Source organism: Strix uralensis, chromosome 1 (assembly GCF_047716275.1).
Source record: "Strix uralensis isolate ZFMK-TIS-50842 chromosome 1, bStrUra1, whole genome shotgun sequence".
Classification (NCBI taxonomy): domain Eukaryota; kingdom Metazoa; phylum Chordata; class Aves; order Strigiformes; family Strigidae; genus Strix; species Strix uralensis.
Window position 1 is genome coordinate 118,777,793 of NC_133972.1, and position 10,004 is coordinate 118,787,796.

The following is a 10,004-nucleotide window of genomic DNA, read 5'->3' on the forward strand; positions in this document are numbered from 1 at the left end:
CTCCCTCCCCGCCCCCGCCGAGCCCCGCGCTCCCGCCCTCGCCGCCACCGGCGCCGACGACTGCGAGGCAGGGGGAGGAGGGGGCCGCGAGGACGAGACACGGCCGCCGCCCGGCCCTGCGCCCGGCCCGGCCCGAGGGGAACGGGAACGGAACAGCAACAGGAACGGGAACTGCGACGCCGCCGCCGCCGGGAGCGGCGCGCCCAACCCGCGCCAGGCCGCGCAGCGCCCCCTACAGCGCCGGAGCCGCGGGCCCGCGCCGCAGTGCCGGGGGCGGGGAACGGCCTCCCGGCCCGCCCCCTGCCCGCCTCTGCCCCGCCCTCCGGCCCCCCGCCCTTCCCCCGGGCTTGGGCCGGCCGCGGGGGCCGGCCGCCGCCCGCCCGCCGGTGGGGACCCCGAAAGCGGGGTGGGGAGTGCGGCCCCGCGCCTCGGAGCCCGGAGTCCGCCGGGAGCGGGGCTGGCCCCGCGTCGCCTCAGCCCGTTGAGGTGATCCGTGGCGGCCTCCGGCCTCGCGCAGTCAGGCCCGGCCTCGAAGGCCGGAGCGAGCTGGCCCTGCCGCCACCGGGGGGTCTCCCCTAAATTCACCGTCAAGTACTGAAGCAGACCATAGCCCCGGGTGGAGCTCCCGCGTACGGCCGCACACGCGGTTCTGGTGGCGGCTGGGGGTGGGTTTCGCTACCAAACCCGAACCTAATGCCCGTGCATCAGGGGGACGTGCTTGCTCCCGGGCACGGACCTTTTCGTAACAACCGCCTATGCTACCTCAGTTGGTCAAATTCCAAGGAAAGGGAAAAATGGCATTAGAGGAAATAGTGTCGTAAATCATGTGAAGGAAAATGCTCAGGGTGAGCGTTGCTCACTGTAATTTTTGAGGAAATTTCTACCTCGCCAAGCACTGAGGATCTAGAGTTCACAGAATCCGGGTTTTTCAGCAACGACTGGCGGCAAAGACGTGGGCCTGCCTTCCAGAGGTAGGAAGGGTTCACTGTTTTAGCTGAGGTCTACAGGTAGATCCGGTGTTCCTCTGAACATCAGATGTAAGGGCAGGCAAAGCTAGTGTATATTTGAGAAAATTTGGTCCCATTTTCTAGATTCTCACTACCATTTGTAAACTCAGGAAATTCCACAAGGGACTATCAAGTTGGGCTTTACATTTAGGAAACCGTTGCTGTACAGGAATGGTTTTGTCAAGAGTTAATTTTCTTGAAGAATTAGGAGACTGTAAGGCTATGTTTTCAAGAAAAAAAAACAGAACTAGTGTAACATTTTTCTTAATTGTCACTAATTTTCATCACCAGGAATATCGGCAGTTTTTCAAACAGTAGAATGTTCTAAACCTTAAAAAAAAAAGCTTAACAAATCAATCGCAACGCTGTGCATTACTCTCACCCCGCACTCTTCTTATTGATTATCTGTAATGCTACAATTAGGTATTTGAAGGGGCAATCCATCACAGAGAGTGAAATAATCTAGCAAGTAGAGCATCATAACAAGATAACCTTTTTATTGTGAGTTGTTTTTTTTCCCCTTAGGTCCTTCCTCTAGAATGACAATGTTCTCCAAAATCAGGCACTTGCTGTGACCCACCTGTAACTCTGATAGATCCTCAAGATTGCTCAGCTCTTCCTAACTTGTGCAGACCACCAGGTACGGTGTCTGTCTCCCCACATGCATTATCAGTCATTAGAGTAGCTCTGATTCCACATACTATTTTATGTGCTACCAACTCACATTCAAAGAAGGTAATTTAAATGAATCTAGGTTGACCGCTCTATTTCTGTACCTGCACATAGATATTCAGCAACATCAATATTCATTTTTCAGTCTCTTGTTGAATGAACTGAACTGTGAGTACCAGGCTTCGGTTGCTCTGCCTTGAGTGGTTTTTATCTTTTGTGCAGCAGGAGAGCTTTTTCCTTAGTCAACAGCTGCAGAGAACCCACATACATGAAGCGAATTCCTTTGTGCCTCCAGCCTGTAACCTGTATTCTAGTTTGGTTTTATTCCTCTCTGGCTATTTGTTGGGGTCATCTCAGCAAGCATGCATAGATTATTCACATTGGCTAGTTTGTGGTATCCAAACTTTTCCTTTAGCATCTGTCTTCAGCTTTCCCACACTGACATGCATAGTTAACTACTTTCTATCATAGAATCATACAATCACAGAATATCTCAAGTTGGAGGGGACCCATAAGGATCAAGTTCAACTCCCTGCTCCTTACAGGACTACGTAAAATTAAATCATATGACTAAGAACATTGCCCAGATACTTGCTTCTGGAACTCTGACAGGCTTGGTGGTGTGACCACTTCCCTGGGGAGCCTGTTCCAATGACCGACCACCCTCTCAGTGAAGAATCTTCTCCTAATCGCCAAACTAAATTTCCCCTGACACCGCTTCATTCCATTTCCTCGTGTCCTATCATTGGTCACCAGAGAGAGGAGATCAGCACCTTCCTCTCCGCTGCCCCCCTTGAGGAAGTTGTAGACTGTGATGAGGTCACCCCTCAAGCTGAACAAACCAAATGATCTCAGAGGCTCATCAGGTCTTGCCCTTGAGGCCTTCCACTGTCTGGGTCATCCTCCTCTGGACACACTTCAATAGTTTGGTGTCCTTATATTGAGGTGCCCAAAACTGCACACAGCACTTGAGGTGGAGCTGCACCAGTGCAGTGTAGAGTGGGGCAATCACCTCCCTTAACCAGCAAGCTATGCTGTGCCTGATGCATCCCAGGACATGGTTGACCATTTTAGCTGCCAGGGCATGCTGTTGACTCATATTCAACTTACCATCAACCCAAACCAATAGACCCAAAGCCTTGCTGTCAGTGCAAACCAACCAGTAGAGCAACTGGTCCTTGTTTGTCAAGACCAAACTACAAGTCTCAGGCAGAGTAAGAAGCATCTGGACAACCTGAAGTACTGCAGAAATGAGTTTTGAAATGAGTTTTCAACTCTTTTACTCCAAACAGAACAAGTATTCTTATTGCAGCTTCCCCCCCCCCCCCCCCCCCCCCCCCCTAGCTGGGCTTAGATTTTCTTTAGAAAACAGACAATACTACCAGTAGTTGCTGATGGAAAGTTTTTCAAATAGACTTTCAAAATGGTGTTCTGAATTTTGCTGCTTTATATCAAACAACATAATTCATTGCTCGGAATGTAATTCCTTTTGCAAGGAACCGGATATGCCACGGTATTAGTTTGTTGGTATTACTTGCCGTCTCTGGGTGACCTGATTAGCATTTTAATCTCTCTGGCTGTGAAAGTTGGGAGGGACATCTAGATTTCTTACTCTCCTACCCGCTCCAGAAAGTGATTATTAGAGGAAGAGTCATTATCAAAAGCATGGAAAATGGGTTCTTTGACATGGTGAGCTGGAAAGAGATGATATTTATGAACTGGAAATGACATTTAGGAACTGTGACATAAAAAAATTATTCTGAATTAATAAAAAATACCATTTTAATTAGTTGCATTCATCTCAGATGAGTTTGTTTAATTTTTTTTTAAGTTTTAAAAAAACTTCAGGGATGGAAGGGGCTGGGTTCTGAGCTGCACAGTTATAACATGGATCAGTTTGACTGAGGGCATGATTTTTTAAACCAAAATACTGTTACCATTCATAATGTGAATACTCTTTTACTGTTATAAAAAGATTTATGTTGGTATGGTACATATATTTTCCCTAAATGGGAGCCTGTATGTATGATGTATTAAATGTATGTGCATCAGTAGAATCATACCTACATGGGAGGGATGTACTGATATTACTATACAAAAAAAGTTCTAGTGAAGCTGTACAACTTTTATGGAAACTCTGGCCTACACGTCAACTCATTTATGTACACAAATGAAATAACAGCATGGAAAAAAACCCAATCAAAAACTAGCTGGAAAAGCAGAGAAAGAGATGGGATTTTGATTTCCTTGTAACTGTTTGGTGAAAAATAATCAATATGCCTGTAGGTAATATAGTCTGAGTTGCAGTGTTTTCATTACAAATTGAATTGGTATTGGCCAGCAGAAAAAAGCTTGGGGCAAAGCTCACAGGATCGGTATAGCAGCATGGTTGAAACAGAACAAGAGCTTCTGACCTCTTAAAAAGCAAATAAATAGAAGAAAAAAAAAAGCCTCCAATACTCTCATTTTCTTAATAAACAGAGGTATGGAAGAAAGGGCTGTTTTAATACATTTTCAAGGTGTGTTCTTAGGATCAATTGTAGTTAATATTCCCATCCCTCCTCTACATCCCAGACGCTCAGTGAGGCTAGTGCATGTGTTTATGTTTAGAAATGCGAAAGGAGGCTTGCTTCAATGTGATGGGCTGTTTGGAGATGTCACTTTGTGTCTGTACAGTTTATTTCCACTGTACAGCCTTTAGTATATGTCCCCTATATGTCGTCTGTCATGCCCTCGGCCTAAACTCTTTTTATTTTCATGCAGTTTCTTTTGCTGTCTGCTATATCTTGTACTCTTCTAGGTTTGATTGAGGTTGAATTTATTTCAGGAGAAATATTAAAAAAAAAATACATGAAGTATACTTCTGGAGAGAGAGGGGAGAGCAGTGTGGATTAGCTAGATCAGTCTCAAAGGCTGTCAAACCCAGTTTAACCTTAAAGGATATTGATGGAATATTGACAGACAGGTCATCGTTCCAGTGGAAAGAACTCTTGCTACTCAATTGAGTACAGGAGTATAATTTAAATGTCTCTTTAATCAATCTTTCTCACAGTCTGTTCTGCAATACTTATAACATCTGAACTGTGTTACTATTATAATTATTTTCTCTTTTCAGTACATATCTAAAGGAATAGCATTATGCCCATATTACAGATTGGAAAAAGAGGCCCTGGTAATTTTGGCTGTGTAGTGTCTTACACTGATTTGAAAAATATTGGATGGTTATTTTATGTGTTAAGTCTTGAGGATTTCCTTCATAAACTGGTTGTAATTTGCTGTTTTTGAAAGGGTGGCAAAATAATTTTTAAGACAATGGCAGGCAAACTGAATTCAAGATAGGGACCGCGAGCTTACATGTGGACGCTGCCAGAACATAGTCTAAAAGCAGGATTTCAAGGCTTGTGCTATAGTAAATTGAAATGGTTATAGCACCTCAGAAGAGTAATCCAAGAAATAGTAGTCTTGAGCTATTCTGCAAGAAATGCTAAGCACAGAGGTATAGCTAACATCTCTCTTCCCCACAGAGTTCAAAGTTTTATACAGCTTCTTCAAGGTGCGTGGCAGAATGCAGATTCTCCCTCTTGGATTAATATCCTAAGACAATCTCTTCTCAAACATAAATGATCTCAGTGGCTTCTGTTAACTTCATTTCTCCTTTTTCTACTCTATAAATCTGTGAAGATATTAATGCTCTGGATCTGTAAGAAACTTTTTTCTTTGGTAGAAATAAACTATTATCTTTTTCCCCCTGTTTTCAGAAACTTCGTCAACTCTGAATATTTTTCCCTCTTTTTTTCAGGGTGATCAACTGCAATTCCTCTGTGAATTTTAGATATACTTTCTAAATTATTTTCGTTATGACAATAAACCCCTTTTTAATATGTCTGTTCCTCTCCAGACTTGAGTGTTGTGTTCACTGTGCGAGTGAACTGAAAGAACCTTTTTCCTAGGCCATCAGAACCCATTCTGGGATTTGAAAGGATAGCAGTTTTGAGTTATATCACACCTGGTTTAGTTCCTTAATGTATTTTTTCCCTGAAAATTCAATATTAGTATTATTACATCCATATTGTTCTCATTTTTGACAAATTCCATACACGCATGGGATATTTATCATCCAATATCAACATGTCAGATTGAATATGATTAAATCAAAGAAGAAAACAAACAAAAATTTAAAAAAATCCTACTGTAAACAGCTCTGCAGATTCTTTATCGTGCTATTGATTTTAAGCAGGTCTTCTCATAGATTTCAGTGGGGAGTTTGGTTAAAAATCAATAGTATGAGATGACATTCTGATTGTACCTTAAAATTTGTACAAAGACAATAAAAGGATTTTTGGCTGGTACCATTAGTGTGAGAGTTAATGGGCTGTATTCTGGTCACTGTCACTTCTGAGTAAGTTGTCCTTTGACAGATCATGCACATCATGCACATAGCGAACAGGCAGTATGCATGTAATCCATACCTTCATGCAGGAGTGAACAGCTGGGATCAGGATTGATTTCTACATATGCAGGGAGCCTTGGGAGAACTGGAAGGAAATAAGCAGGACACAGTGTAGATAAGGGATAGGGGAAACAGACACTCACTTAGCTCTCATTTTTTAACAGATTTGGAGATGCAGAACACCTAATACCCTTTAGCTATTGCTGTTGATTTTTGTGCTCTGCCACAGGAACTCTGGTCTGTTCTGTGAAGGCAAGAAGATCCCCGTCCCCAAGGAAAGGGTGTCTTAGAATTATATTTTGCTGAATTCCTTGGTTCTCAGAAAATTATCATTACAAAGGAGTAATGTCTTTCTCTTCACTGATTTCAGTGAAATGGCTTCATAGCTATGCAGTGGCTTCAGATTTGGCCTTAGTTCTGTAGTCATGCCTTACATTCAGCTTTCCAGTTCTGTATCTGTTTTAAATATAACAGGAGATTCATTGTAAAAGCAGATGGCAGTTTTGAAAGCTTCAGTACATGTATAAGAAATATAAAACTCACTCTGTCCGTCCGTCCATCCTTCTATCCAGGTAAGGCTGGTTTACTCCAGAGGAATGTAGTGAGGGAGAACAGAGAAGTCCACGCATGGGCAGAAAGTGGCTTGGATGGCTGCTGCAGCTTCTGGTTACTAGTGCTCAAAGCAATCTCCACTCTTCTCTTGGTCCACTCATGTCATGGCCTTTTGTGATACCCAGAAATGGAAACAGAGACTGTATTCACTGACTTTTCTATGAAATCAAACTGGATTTCGACTGGTGCATACTTTTTTTTTTTTTTGAGGGGGGTATTGAAGTTTCCAATAAAGTTCAGGAGAACACTTAAAAATGTACAGAGTGGTTTTGCTGATGCATGCATAGTTACCTCTGTCTTGCTTCTAGCAATGCTTCAAATAGACTTAGATATATTTGCTATTGAAGTGAGAAACTCAGTAGAGAGCAAAAAAGAAATCCTGCAGATAAATGGATCTACAAACAAATTCTTAGAATAAAACTAAGGCTACCAATACAATAATCTCTGACTACTGTAATATGATAAAACATGAAACATACCTTCAAGATATGCAATCTTGTGGAGCTCAGGTTGTTATAAGTGGAACTGACCAAGTTTCCTCCTTATTTTTAACTCTATGCTTTTCCTAGCAATTCCAGAGAACTGTTTGTTGGGTAGCTTTCAAATTTTTGATTCATTTAAACAGAAATAAACTCTGAGGTTTGATAATCAATATTGCTAATTATTATGATTAACTTGGAGGCCTTGAATTTAAAATTGAAGGGTCACAATTAGATGAAGGCATTAAAGTACTTCACTCACTATAAAGAATAGCAGAATTTTTGTAAAGTGTGGAGTCTTTATATGGGTTGGCTCCATTGTAACCAATGGCTTTTTAAAATACAAGAGTTTGTCTTCTTTCCTGTATTTGTCTGTGAAATACTAAAAGGATAAATTCCCTCCAGATGAAGATCTAGATCTCAGAGCAAGTTAGAAAGTGAATGTTTTCTCTCCCATGCAAACACATGTGCACACCCATGCTTGCACAGGCACAAACATACACATATGAAAACTAATACTTGCTTTTAGTTCATGAAATGTTTATTTCAAGAATTTGGAACTGTTAAGAACTTGAACTGTTTATGCATTTCAAGACCACTAGGTGCTGCCTATTCACTGCAGCAAATCTTCAGTCTCTTACAGTGAGTGAGGAGATAGATGAATTATTCATAGTATCAAACTGAATTTGAGACCTTTTGCTTCCTAATGTAATCTGAACAACTGAGAATCAAACTGAAAATGTGGTAGAGGACTTGTGTTGTGTAATTAGGAGAAGCATTTCCTCAGCCACTTAGTTTTGAGCCCTCAATTACTGACATGGTGAATAAAAGGTATCAAGAAAATCCTGCAAAAAGCCTTTCCAATGTTTTAAGAAAGGGAAACACAAAAAGCCCTCTCATATTCTGGTCTGCCTAGCATAGGAGGGATTTGCTGTCAGGCGATTACTGAAAATTGAAAAATGTAATTAAGGCTCACTTAAAAGTTTCTAATCTCATTTTATCTCTGATGCTCCTTATCATCTTAAATGTGACATCTATTGTTTTTTAAATAACACGTGAAGAGCTGTGTTCTAACAGTTAACACTTAATCCTTCCTAATATATTTCATTACCTGCTAATTCTGCACATGCAACTGCAGATTAAGGACAGACAGGAATAGAAGAAGAAAAGTTTTTCTGCATGGTTATGATAGAAAGAAATAATGCAAATCTCTAGCTTTAAACAAGCCTATCCATGATGGGTGTAAATACACATAAGAGTGAAATGCCAACAGCAATCAAAACATGTGAGTCACCGATCCACAGACAAATGGAAGCTCATGGCTGCATGAAATGGCTTGGAAACCTTTGCATTTTTGCTGTGCTTAACAACCCTGTATTCCTATCTTCTAGAAGGTGGACTGGTTTGAAAATAAATATGGGACAAGAAATAGAAGTAAAGGACATGGATAGTGTGTCTATATTAGCATATTATGATACATGAAACACTGAAATAAAATGTGCGGTATGCAGAAAGCAGGGTTATCGCTGCTACGTGTGTTTGATACCACTGTTCTCTTTCCTAATGGAGAAGAGATGGATTTAATTCTTCCTTTGACTCAAATAGACCGTCTTTTTCAGTAAAAAGAATAACAGATGTGAAACTAATATTGAAAGGCAGACCAAGCATTATCAAAAGTTTTTGCAAAGATTTAGTTAAAAAATTGCAAGAGAACAATTTTTCTCTTCATGTCAGTAAAATGACCCTAAGAATGAAGCTGTACCTACATTGTTTTCAAGGTCTGGAAAAAAATAGTAATGCTTCAGTAAACATAAAATATAGTAAATTAGTAACCTAGATGGAGAGATTGATCACTTCTGTAAAACATCTGTCTTTTAATAGCTCATATAAAAATTGTCTTAAGGGAATACATAGTCATGTGATAGAATGCCCAAGGGAGCAGGCTAATGGTAAGAGCATGGGTCGGAGTCTGAAGCAAAGTTTAGAAACCATAAAACTCTCCATGTTCAGCTTTTGGTTTCCCCTCTCTTTAACCGCAAGGTGCAAATTATGTATCCCAGAATGATGTTATGATCCAGAAGTTGTAACATGAATCAAAATACAATGTTACATTTATCAGCGGGGGAAATCTCAAATCCATTTAAGCTAAAGGGAGGTTATTTTTTTCACCTTTAATTTCAGTATAGTGAGGCCTCATCCATCAGTACTTTGGCTGTTCTTTCCCGTTAAGCGCTGGCTGGGAAGTGCAGTCTGCACCAGGTGTGTGGAACAGGCACGACATTCCCATCCATGTTTCTAAACCCCTTGTTTTTCACAGCCACTGCTAGGTTTGAGGCCATACAGTCACAGTGTTCTCTGCTGCAGATGTTCTCTCCTTTTACAGAGCAAGAGACTTGTCATCAACTATTCATAGTGGCAGCGCTGTGTGACGTTTCTACAAACGTGGTCAAAAGAAAAATGGTATGTACTGAAGGTGGGAACAGTCAAGCTCATCTGCTCCATGTCACTACTTTATTGTAGTGCACATTCTGTTTCCCAGCAGTAAAAATGAGTGTGACTTGGGGAACACTTATTGTTTGCATCATTCCCTTCTCCAGGACATCTGTCAGAAAAACAGCTTTAAATCATGTCTGGGGTACTGGGGAGGTACTGGTGGCAGAGCCTGCCCCAATGAGCAGCGACCAGCTGTGTAGTGTCAAAGCTTTAAATTCCAAATTCCTGAAAACCCATCAGCTATTTAATAGTTAGACATGGCAAGCTTGACCAAAGGACCTGCTTAGTGAA